The 13,030-nt window shown below is 37.2% G+C and overlaps 1 non-coding gene across 1 annotated transcript; it reads left to right on the top strand.

The window, feature by feature from the left end:
- Positions 1-12,274: 12,274 nt before the first annotated feature.
- On the top strand, positions 12,275-12,456 carry LOC123387143. Its single transcript, XR_006601489.1, has one exon. It is a non-coding gene; the product is annotated as a U2 spliceosomal RNA (small nuclear RNA).
- The last annotated feature ends 574 nt before the right edge of the window (positions 12,457-13,030 follow it).

Below are 13,030 nucleotides of genomic sequence, written 5' to 3'. Positions count from 1 at the left end.
TCAAGGTTTCTACTTAGCACATTGCTAGTAACAAAATTCAGAAGTGTCTAAGGATACTCAAGTGATTCACTTTAGTTTGGCTGTCATTTTGGATTAGGTCCAAGAACAACCACAAAATCAATACTGGTTCTGATACAGGTAGTTATGTTATAAACTGCCCATCTTTCTACTAGTTAACATATGCTAACGATAACCATTGTAGGCTAATAATTAATGAGCATACGCCATTCACCAATAATAATAAGATAATTTCTGACCAAAGACACTTGACATTTTTGCTGGCCTGTAACCTTGGCCTGGATAAACACATAATTTCTATAATTTCTATTAGGCATCTAGAAAGTTTGCAAATCCTCAATTTTGTCATAATGAAATTACAAGTTTCTCATTCCTGCAGTAGGAGACCAGTTGAGGTACTGAAAGAACTTTGTGTTTTTAAGTCACTGGTTATTGGCAGAAGACACTTTTAATACAAAGAAAGGTGAGTTATGCTACCAGCTTCTGTGGTTCAGTTCTCTGCCACTGACACTGGTTTGTTGGTGAGATAGTTGTGCTATAAATGGAGGCTCTCTGGAAAACTTGGTTGTATTAAATCTTTAATAAACCTAGCCTGTATGGAATTCTGTGAGAGACTGATGTGTTTTTAAGTTCCATCCTCTTGAAACTTAGAAAAATGTACATGACTGGACCTTGTTCCTGGGGATTCTGATTTGAGTCTGGGTTAAATGAAAGAGGTAACAAGGACATGGGTACATTTGTATATTTCCCCAAGTATTTTTCCTGAGATTCCTACCTTCTGGTAAGTGAGAATTGTAAGAAAAGAAATTATTCCCGTCATTCATCTGACAACTGCTTCTTATTTATATCTAGTCTCTCTTCAATGGTTGACATATTGTTATGACTTCCTTTATAGACTTGATGCTGAGGATTTACTATTCTCCCTTCCCCAGGCCTATTATCAAATATCTTATAGACATTCTAGTTTGAATATCTTGTAATCACTCAGAATTCATCAGAGGTAAGATAGTTAACAAGAGTTTTCTATAAGCTAAATTAGGGTTTCATGCTGTTTTAGATATCCATTTCTGCTTATCAAATCACCCCCAAACTAAGCTGTTTAAAACCACTTCTGTGGGTTAGGATGCAGCTTAGCTACATGCCTCAAGGCATCTCACAAGGCTGCAAAGTGTTGCCTGGGGCTCAAGTCTCAGGTGAAGGCTTGACTGGAGATTGTTCTGCTTCTAAGTTCCCTCATGTAGTTGTTGGCAGAATTCTGATCCTCACAGATTGTTGGACTCCCCAGTTCTTTGCTATGTGGGCCTCTTTATAGGATAGCTTGCCACATTGCAGCTAGCGTTTTTCAGAATAAGTGAGTACAAGAGAAGAAACACGGCTTAAGCTAGGAGCCAAAAAATTTTTGTTACCTAATATCAGAAATTATATCCCATCACTTTAGCTGTATTCTGTCAGCTAGAAATGAGTCACTAAGTTTGACATTTAAGGGAGGGGATATTGATACACGGAGGTAGAGATCATCAGAGGCCATCTTAGGAAGCTGGGTACCTCAGATGCTAAGTATCGAGGTGAACTGGTGATACAAACATGAACTGGAGGCCAAGTAGATGGACTGGGATGGGTATTACAAGATTCAGGGGCATAGGCTGGAAAAAGGTCAAAGGCAGAATCCTGTGCCCAAAGGTGGCAGGAGCGTACTAACAAGAGCAGAGTGGGCAGAAGGTGAAATTCATGGTTCAGAGTAGCTATGATAAAAGAGGTGGTTGTGAAGTCTACACCAACATCCTGATGATGATGGCTCAGGCCAGTAGAACCACACAGCACAGCTGAGGTTGACTTTGATTCCAGAACAGATAGGCCAGGATATTGGCAGCCACTGGACAGTGTGGGCCAAGAGATATAAGCAGTTCTGATGACAAATTCTGCAGATGCTAGTGATTATCACTGAGAGTTTTATTCCTTGTGGAAGGGATAATTTCAGAGCTCTGACATGCATTATCTTCCCTCTTGAACCAAGTCTGCCTTCTCACTGTCCCTTCTTCTGTCAACGGAACCTTAATTCTCTTTATGGCTTCCTCCCAAACTCTTGGTTCCCTCTCTTTCCCTCTCCCATATCCAACTGGTCTTAAATAACTGTTCAGTGAAAAAATATGAAAATAGCAGGGCACCTGGGTAGCTCAGTGGGTTAAGCCTCTGCCTTCAGCTTAGATCATGGTCTCAGGGTCTGGGGATCGAGCCCCGCATTGGGCTCTCTGCTGAGCAGGGAGCCTGCTCATCTCTCTCTCCCTCTGACTGCCTCTCTGCCTACTTGTGGTCTCTGTCAAGTAAATGAATAAAATCTTAAGGGAAAAAATATGAAAATGGCATTCAGCAATCTGTGGAATTCAGGCAAGTTATGTAATCATTCATTCAATATACATCATTTGGGTACCTGTACTAAATGTCAGCTTGGACATACATCCTAATAGGGTACCCACAAGCATGTGCAGCTATTGAGCATTTGAAATGTGGCAAATGTGATTGAAATGAAACTGAAAATTTAGTTACTTAAAAATTTTAAGTATTTTAAATTTAAAAATAGAAGCAGTGTAACATTTTTCTATTAAGTACAAGTTTATTATTTTGGTAGGACTACATTTCACTTGAACCACTGAAAATTTAGCATTCATACTAAGATATACTGTAAGGGTGAAATACACAGTGGATTTTGAAAACTTAGTATGAGAAGAAGAATGTGAAATACCTCATTGGTAATTTTTATACTGATTAGTAGATGTTGAAATAATATGTACTTGGATATATTGGGTTTAATAAAATATATTATTGAGATTAATTTCACCTGTTTCTTTTTACTTTTTAAATGCGGTGAGTAAAAATTTTAAAATTTTAAAAATATGGTGAGTAAAAATTGGACAGCACTGGGTTGGACTACAACTTCTCAGTTATCTTTTCATTAAAATTCTTGGATGGTGGGGCGCTTGGGTGGCTCAGTGGGTTAAAGCCTCTGCCTTCGGCTCAGGTCATAATCCCAGGGTCCTGGGATCGAGCCCTGCATCGGGCTCTCTGCTCAGCAGGCAGCCTGCTTCCTCCTCTCTCTCTGCCTGCTTCTCTGCCTACTTGTGATCTCTGTCTCTCAAATAAATAAATAAAATCCTAAAAAAAAAAAAATTCTTGGATGGTAATCAGTCTATACAGCTTTTCCTCTCCAATATTTTGACAACCCAACCCCTGTATATGTTGTTTCACTGACACACTAACCTAAATGTCTCCAAGATGCATAAACATGTATAGCACTGAAAACAGCTTGGAAATAAAAATCTTTCTTTCAGATATCTGTATACTTCTCTAGAAACTTTCAATTAATGGCTGAATACCAACAGGAATTTCAAGTAATACTGAGAAATTGTGATGCTCTTTGTCACAGTGTATGAATTGCACTTGATGCTTCCTTCTTAAATTGTCAGTAGATTCTAAGAATCATTTGCCAGAAATTTGAGCAAATTACCAGTAGATGGTGACCTTCTAACCTTGAAACAGCTAGGACTTCTAGCCTATCTTCACTTTTTTCTAAGACCATAAATTTCATGCTACCAAATACTGAACAATTACATGTTGAACGGTTACAAAATTAAACTCACTCTGTTGTCAGATATAAATATTGTTGAGTGTCCTTCAAGTGTTCATTATGAAACCTGTGGCTTATGAACACATACATGTTCTTTTCTCCTTACTTCCCAGTTTGGGTAGAATTAAATGGCCCCTCTATGCTATGTTGGCCCCATCTAGGTTCTTCATGAAGACCTTGCTGAGCATCCTCCATATGCTCCATCTAATTCCTGGGCCTTGAAGTTGACTCCACAAGCTCTGCACAGGGTCCCTTCAGCTCTTACCATGATGGGCCTCATGGCAGCCTTTCTAGATCTCAACTCATCCAGTTGTCATCCTTCTTCTATGGGAGTATATGGAATGTTTTGGGTTATCCACCTGAAAGAAAGGGAAGTGCCTCTTTCCTCTGGCCACTGGTAGGCCTGCCCCATGCTGGCATAAAATAGCCCACTTGGTGGATTCCTTCCAGGGAACCAAGTGGGGAGCAGAACAAGTGCAACTCTGCTTTCAGCTTCCCCTCCCCCACCCCACGACTTACCTCCCATCTCATCTATTTTTCCTTCTCCTCCATTCTCCAGGTCAAACACTGGAGAAGGGACCCCCCAGAGTTATGTGTCCTACCACCTCTTGTCTCTCCTTTCTCCTACTACCTCCCCCAACTCCACACTCCAAATTACTCTCCCTGCCCTCACTCTCTGACTGGATGGAAGGGGCTTTTGTTTCACTCTAAGTTATATTCCCTTTATATTAGATGATTCTTCTTCACAACCCCAGCATCGTATCTGAGCCTTAAGGCAAGTAAAGGTGGGAGGAAGATCAACTTACACCTAAGCATAGCTAATTCAATAAAGATTTTAAAAAACTTTACTTGAACCAAATGTATTTTCACATAATTTTATCATTTGTGAAATGTCAATTTAAACATTTTTGGGTAGAAGGAAAGGTAAGAATTTATGTCCAAGATAGGATTAAACAGACTTTTAAGTATCTTTTCAGTATTTTCAGACATATGATAGCTGATATAAAAACTGCCTGTCTTGGTCAGTAGTATTTTGTAGCCTCTCCACTGCATGAGGTCACAGCTTGCCCAAAGAATCAAAACCACTCTGTTCAGTTTAGAAAACCATATATTCAGTTTATCTAAATGGGCTCTCTCTATCCCCTACAGATATAATTATACTAAGATCTCATTCTCTGCTTTTCCTAAGTAAAAACTAAAATCACAGGTCAAATACATGAATATATGTCTATTTCTCCTTCATTCTTTGTTCTGAGAACTTATCTTTTTCTATGAAAAGAATTCTACGGCTAGGATAAGATGTACATGGTGTTTCGTGATCAGGGCCATGATCTCCCCCGTTAGATCCTATTTTTTCTGATTCTGTTCTAGTTTATGCATACATACAAACATGTCTGTCTTCTTCCATCCAAAAAAGTAAGCTAATGTTATCCCTCAGCATTTACCAAAGATATCAGGGAATTTTCTTTTATATTTCTTGTGTCTCATAACATTAAAATTTATTTCATTTTACTTGTTGAAAGATTTTATTTATTTACTTGAGAGAAAGAGAGAGAGAGCGAGAGAGCAAGCGAGCACACATGAGTGAGGGGAGAGGGGCAGAAGGAGAGAGAGAAGCAGACTCTCTGCCCATCAGGGAGTGCTGCCAGATTCAACCCCATGACTCTCAGATCATGACCTGAGCTGAAGCAGACGCTTAACTGACTGAGCCACTCAGGCACCCCTCAAGTTTATTTTAAATAAATTTTTTTCCATAGTTAAAATCAGCCCAGTACTAGCTGCACATATTGAAATGAGGCAATAGCTAATATTCAGGTGGTAACTAGCACTTGGCCTACTAAAAAGTGCTCCAGATTGGGAATTAGGGGGAAAAAAGTGTTTTGGTACAGCTCTGCCATCATTATATATGTATCTGAGCAGCCCCTTTTATTTTGTCTCAATATAAATTCTTTTTGCCATAAAAGATGAAGTTACATTAACTTTTCTTCTAAGTCTTCACTTTGATAAAAATCTGTGATTCTAATATCTAGAGGAGGAAAGTGACCACATAGACTGAAAAAGCAGACAAGGAAACATTTGCACCAGCGACTCCCACTCCTAACTATGCCCTTATATATTTCCTGCCAAACCAACAAGGGATATGGACTGTCTGGCAGAGTCACCAGGACAAAGGATTAAAGGAAGAAAAAAAGATCCAGATGTTTCCATTTGGGGAAATTGAATTTTCAGACACATCTAATTCAGATGAGCTGTATCCATGAACAATTGAGCCAAAGACATAAAAGTGAATCTTATAATTCAAATGGGTTTTCATGATACCACTTCCCATTCAGCACTCTAATGAATATTATCCCCCCACATGTCTGTGATGACATGGTGGGAGTCAAAAGGAGGGACACCCTTAATCAAAAAGCAAATTAAAACCTTCAGGCTCCCAGTGGTTTTACAGCAGAATTTACTGTATGCCTACTGAGTAGAGAGTACTGTTTTAAGTACTATGATAAAGGGGGTACAAAAAGTAAGAATAATGGTACTCCAGAAAGTTCTCAATTTCGTTGAAGAAAACATACACACAATTAAAAAAAAAAAAAACACAGTTTATGTTCCCCTAAAAGCCTCATATAAATAGCAACTGTTTTTATGTGCATATTGAATGTTTCCTTTAATCCTTCAAAGTTAGGCTTTCATATAAATTTAATTAATTAAACAAAGAAGAGGGAGCCATCCTACTTGAAAATTTCTTCATCTACCAAGTATTTTAAATTTCGTGGTTGATTTTTAGCTTAAGAAATAAATAAGAAACAAGAGCCAGCAAGAGATAGGGTAAGCATATAATTTATCACCCAAAACTTTTGGGAGTGAAAAGGGGAAACTTAAGAATTATACAAGTAGAGCAGGTATAAGTTGGGACTGTTTTGAGTAAGCTGGGATATATGGATGGCTTTTTAATGAAAACAACAGGTATGTCTCAGGGGTTGACATGACTGAAATGAGCTTTACCTTGAGTCAGAATATTAAGGCAAGAAATATAATGGATCTTAGTAACCTCTTTGGCTGAATGCTTCAGCCAAGCTCTTGCTCAAGCCTGGAAAATTCAAGATGACCTCTGTCACCTACTCCCCACCCCCCCTCCATTCATTGCTTTAAATAATCCTTTATTATCTATTGAGCAACTGCTTTGAGGGCACAGAGTGAATGCAGTTGGTTGCTGGCTTGGGTAAATAATACTTGAATGTGACTGACAATACATAGGTATGTCACCAGGCACTGTGAGATAAATCACCAAATAACTTGTACAGTATGAGTTGGCAAAGGGAGAGATCATGTTAGGATGAAAAGGAGGTTAGGCTTTAGAAAAAGATGTGGGATTCAAGTTGGTTCTTGAGGGATAAGGGGAAGACTGCAATTTATAGAGTGAGTGGCATATTGTGTCTCCCGTTTTCTTTCCCAATCAGCAAATGACAAACTATTAAATACAGAAAATGACATGAATCAACAATAACAACAATAACAAACTTGCAACTTGTGTGGCAAAGTGTTACAAAGCTCCACTATATAAAGGGTTTTATAAATCATTGAGAAAAAGATAAACATGGACTAAATAGAAAAATGGACTAAGGACATGGAAGGGTAAATAATAAAGAAACAGGAACAGCAGTGTACATTTGAAAATTTACTTAGTAGTATTAAAAAGGTGACACAATCTTGACAGAATGGTGGCAGTAGGTAGAGGGAATAATCACTCTTAGAGCTTTTGGTAGGAGAGGGTACATTTAGCCATGTGTATCAATATGTATATATTCTACACAGTTTTCTTAGAATCTTCTAAACTAACTATTTTGATGATGTTCCATAAGCAAAAAAGTAAGACCTTAATGGTACTCAGAAGAGTAGTTCACCCTCTTCATGGGACATTCCTTCTTTCCTGTCAATACTCTTTCTTCTTCCCCAAATCAGGAAGTGTCATAATAGAAATATCACTTTTAGAAATCCACCCTAAGGGACATAATCAGATGAATGCACAAACATAGAAGTACATGAAAGGGTGTTTAACATGGTGCTACTTATACTAATGTGAAAGATTAGAACCAACTGGTAATGCTAGTAATAGGATGTTTACTTGATAAATTTGGGGATTGCCATATAATATATATTCACCGAGAAGGCTGATGTACATTGACATTCATTAAGATATTTTAAATGAAATAATAAGTCAGGTTGAAAATAGCATGTATAAGCATAACAATATGTGTGTATATCTATATATGTGTTGCTATCACACATGATAAGACATATATATGTATTCACATCTAAGTGGTAATTATAGGGGTATTTTGGGGGGTTGGTTAATTTTGTTTTCTCTTTTATAAATTATATTACATTGTTTGAATTTAACTCAGTGAGCATATGTTTTCTTTATAAGTAAATTATACTATTAAAACAATTAAAAGTACTTGAGAAGAAATTTCTTGATGATTTAATAAGCAATGTCCATATAATAAGTACAGAAATGCATTTCTAAGGTTGTTTGTTATAGAGATTCTAATATAAGCTACTGATACTCCCCTAAAGCATGATTTAGTACAAAATATTCTGAAAAGGTCCTTGCCTTTGCATGTCTGTCTTGATCCAAGGATCTATTTTTGGATGTCTAGACATGACATTTAAGGCATTTCATCCAAATATTGTTTATCTAACTGAACTTCTGAAAAAAATACTGCATTGCAGTAAACTTGAGATCATATTTTATGACAACTCCTTTGAGTGCATCTGGTCTATATAGTTGATTGCCCTTGAAGACTTATGTCTTAGCCATCAATTCGAAGGATGGGATTAGCATCCTTTTGTTGAAGCTAGGAAACCTATTACTGTTAGGAGAATATGCCTAGGGAGAAGACCACCCCAACTCCCTTCTTAAGTAAAGGCTCCTTAACAGGACTGAGCTTTTCTACAGAAGTGTTTTGGATCCCCTTTAGGATATAGTCAAGGTCCTACAGTTTCACTTAAGTAGTGTTATCAGAATACTTTTGGCAGTTACGCTCATTTTGGCTAAACCACCTTAAACTCTCTGTGAAATATACATGCAAAATGAATGCCTCTCAAGGAGCAATGCTAATTCTGTATTTATCTTCCCAAATACACTGTATGGCAAGGCACCTAAATGAGGAAATATGTTCTATGGTATAGTTATTTCTAAAGCAGAACACAAAAAGTCTTCCAAAAATAATAACTATATTTTAGAATACTCAGTTTGTCTGTAGTCCTATTTTCAGGTGACAAATACCTATAGGAAAAGTTATCTGCTAAACCCATTCCTAATTTAAGATAACAAAATATGTTGCTTGCACAAAAAAGTCTTGTCTGTTATAGCTGGAGTTTCAATCTAGTTGGGTTAACTAAACTACAAACAGAGTAAGTCAAGTCATACAAAATAGGACTATCAAAAAATTTAAGACGTAAATCATGTGGTACATTAGAATTTTAGAAAAATCACAAGTGACAATGAATTTTAGAAAAATCACACACATATCCCCCACACTTACATACACATATACACACACCTCATTTCCAAGCCCTATCTATGCCAAACCTATGGAAAAAGATCTCTGGGAAGTGAAGCCTGAGCATGTGTTATTTTAAAGCACTCCCAGCAACTCCAATGGGCAGCCAGGTTGAGAACCATTCCTCCAAGGGGCAAATCATCTGGCCTCACTTAGTGTCCCTGGCAAATAAAAGGTGGGCCTTTCACTGTAGGATCAAAAAAATAACTTATTGGGCGCCTGGATGGCTCAGTGGGTTAAGCCGCTGCCTTCATCTGGGGTCATGATCTCAGGGTCCTGAGATCAAGGCCCGAGTTGGGCTCTTTGCTCAGCAGGGAGCCTGCTTCCTCCTCTCTCTCTCTGCCTGCCTCTCTGCCTGCTTGTGATCTCTCTCTGTCAAGTAAATAAATAAAATCTTTAAAAAAAAATAACTTATTATTTTTTGTTGAAATAGTATTGGGTTTGGAACCAACTAGCTCTTGGAGCAAATGCCCCAAAAGACCTCCAAGGTTGAGGGTAGTCATTTTTGAGTTTTGGTGAAAATATTTTTTCCTGGAAAACTTCTTGCTATTTTTTTTAAACTATAAAAGTAACATGTTTACTACAGAAATTTTAAAAATCTGTAAAACAGCACAAAGGAGATTAATAAAATCACCTGTAATTCTAGCAACCAGATATAACCACAGCATTGTATATCCTTTCAGATTCTTTTTATATATAAGTGGAAATATATCGTACAATTTATAACATGCTTTTTAAAATTAGCAATATAAGTAGACATTTTCTCATGTCAATATTCTTCTATGAAATGATGTTTAATGGTTACAGAAAATTTCATTTTATAATTATTGTTTTTCTACTTTTGAAAAAGTTATTGCTTTTCTATTTTTGGAAACTTCAGCTTTTCTATTTATGACTCAAAAATAAGCTTGAAATGATCTTCTGTGAATATAAACTTTTATGCATGTTTTGAATACTTTCTTAGGAGCCCTAGAGGTGGGATTACTGGGTTAAAAATGGATATTTGTAAGGCATTTCATACATATTGCTTGACTATCCTTTGGAAAGTATATACCATTTTTACATTTTGACTAGAATCCTTGAGTCCTTACATATTGGTAATATTAAGTATTTCCTCTTTGCCTGATCATGTCATATTTATTTTTCAGTTAGGGAGTTTGTCTTTTCCTATTGATGTAAACTCCTTGTGTTTCGCATGAGCAGTGTAAAGCATATATTTCCTATTTTTTTAATTAAAAATTTCCCTTCTGGTATTTTTGAATGGGTGAAAGTTGGTAACTACTTTTTGAGAACAATTCATAATTCAAATATGTACCTACAAAATAGAGTGAACCTTTGCAAGATTATCAATATGGGAAGAATGAGGCACTCCCATCCTATATTGGGCCACTCAAAGCTCCAAACCTAGAGATCTCTCTCACCTAACATCTAGTTTAGCAAAAGGCATTTATATCTCAGTAGGAATTTAAGCAATGTTTTACATCTCAAGGGGTACTCAGATTTTTAGCTTAGCCTCTAGGTAAGCACTGTGACTTATTGAAGAAATTTTAGGCATTGAGGAGTAGGGTAGAGGAGGTAAAATAAATTCTGTATCTATTTATTGAACACCTGTAGTGCAAAAATTACTAAATTAGCCAAGTATCAATAGCCTGTGTATAAGGACATCTGTTGTGAATATGCTACACTGTAAATCATATTGTTTTTAAAAATTTTATTTATTAGAGAGAGAGAGGGAGAGAGAGCGAGCACAGGCAGACAGAATGGCAGGCAGAGGCAGAGTGAGAAGCAGGCTCCCTGTCGAGCAAGGAGCCCGATGTGGGACTTGATCCCAGGACGCTGGGATCATGACCTGAGCTGAAGGCAGCTGCCTAACCAACTGAGCCACCCAGGCGTCCCTGTAAATCATATTTTTAATGATTTAATGATTCATTTTAGTGATAAACATATATGCCTTATTTTATTTAATGATAAGAATATAACCTAAGACTTTGTTCTTATGTAGAGCAGAGATGTGGAGATAAAATGACTGGCTCAGCGTCTTCAGCAGGATGTTTCATGTGACTGAAATTAAAATGCAAAATGACCTACATAAATTCAATGCTTAGTGAGGGAATTGGTTATTTTTTAAAAGTTTCTGAACATTAAGAAAAGACATAGGAGCCAAAATAAAGTCAAAAGAAATAAACCAGAGAGTTTTCCAAAATCTAACTGAAGTATAGGTGTGGTTGAATATGAGTGTAGCTACATACTTAATGGAATTCTTGGTTTTCTTTTATATTCTATATTTCAGAGCCTTCACGTTTGTTTGCAATATTTTATCATTGCATGAGGACTTTATTTCATGTGGATGAGAGGCTGGTTTTCTTTCAATAATCCCTATGTTGAAACATCTTCCTGTATAATCAAGGGTACTTACACACACACACACACACACACATGCATATATAATTTATTTTTGAGTTACGGTCTTTAGTCAACATGGCTTGATTTATACTTGGGTTTTATAGTTAATGTTCCCTGCATGTTAAGCAATTGCTAAACACAGAATTCTGGTTATGGATTTGCTTTTCTCCACCATACAACATCATGGAATGTATATATTCATGATACCACCTGTCTCTCTTGCCACACTACTGGCTTTTATTTGAAGTCACTTGTATTTGGCAGAGGACTCAAAGTTGTGATCGATAAGTTGGAAATAGGAATTAATAGAAACTGAGAAGGAAAAATATGAGGACAAATTTGGATAAAGTGGAAGACTCATTTTATCTTGGGAGAATGGAGGAGGAAGGTCCTTGTAATGATGCGGAAAAATCAGGAGGTGAAAGGGTGAAGCACACTATTCACTTCTCCACCAGGTGTCCACAGCGTATGGCCATCAAAGAGTATGACTTTGACAGGTAAGGACAGTGACTGAGACAGCTTCGTGGAGGGTCAAGAAGGCTCGGACAGGACTCATATCTGACATGCCCATGAAAGCATACTCTGTTAGAAAGAACCAGATCGATAGCAACATTGGGCAAGACACTGTGTGACTGGAGATCCTACCTGAGATCTATAGTGATCCTACCTGATCGCTTCTCGGCCTTTTGGCTAAGATCAAGTGTAGAGATCCTACCTGAGAGTAGAACAAGGTAAAGAAAGAAAGGTGGGAGAGAGAAAGATTACTTTTGGAGATGCCACTGTATCCAGCTGGGATTAATAAATGATACAGACATTTTTTTCCTAACATAGACAGGGAAAAAGAAAAGCATGGGACAAGATTTTGTAGATAAAAGGAAGTCAAATATTTACTTTTAGCTTACTTATTGATTATATTTATTGCTCTATTTTCTGTTTGTTTGTATCCCCACTACCCTAAAGCTCCCTTATAAACACCTTTCGCTTCTTGGAGGTATCAGCTAGAACAAACTCTCACTTCCGGATTTGGGAAAGTGGGAAGAGTATTGGCAGGAAAGATAGAATCTGACTATTCCTTCCACGCTTGTGGTCATTGACCGGACTCATTTAAAATCCATGACCACAAGCGTGGAAGGAATAGTCAGATTCTATCTTTCCTGCCAACACTCTTCCCACTTTCCCAAATCAGGAAGTGAGAGTTTGTTCTTCAACTTTGTTCTTAATTTTTAAGATTGTCTGGAATATTCTGGGATCCTTGCATTTCAATATCAGTTTTAGGATCAGATATCAGTTAAGATTTTGATAGGGATTACATTAAATCTGCAGATAAGTGTGGGGAGTGTTGCCAATCTCCTAACAATATTAAGTGTTCTGATCCCTGAACACAGGTTGTCTTTATATTTACTTAGGTGTTCTTTCATTTCTTTCA

This window comes from Mustela putorius, unplaced genomic scaffold (genome assembly GCF_011764305.1).
Source record: "Mustela putorius furo isolate JIRA1106 unplaced genomic scaffold, ASM1176430v1.1 tig00003845_pilon_pilon_pilon, whole genome shotgun sequence".
NCBI classification, from domain to species: Eukaryota; Metazoa; Chordata; class Mammalia; order Carnivora; family Mustelidae; genus Mustela; species Mustela putorius.
Note: the sequence above shows the minus strand (reverse complement) of the source record. Positions and strands in the feature narration are given on the sequence as shown.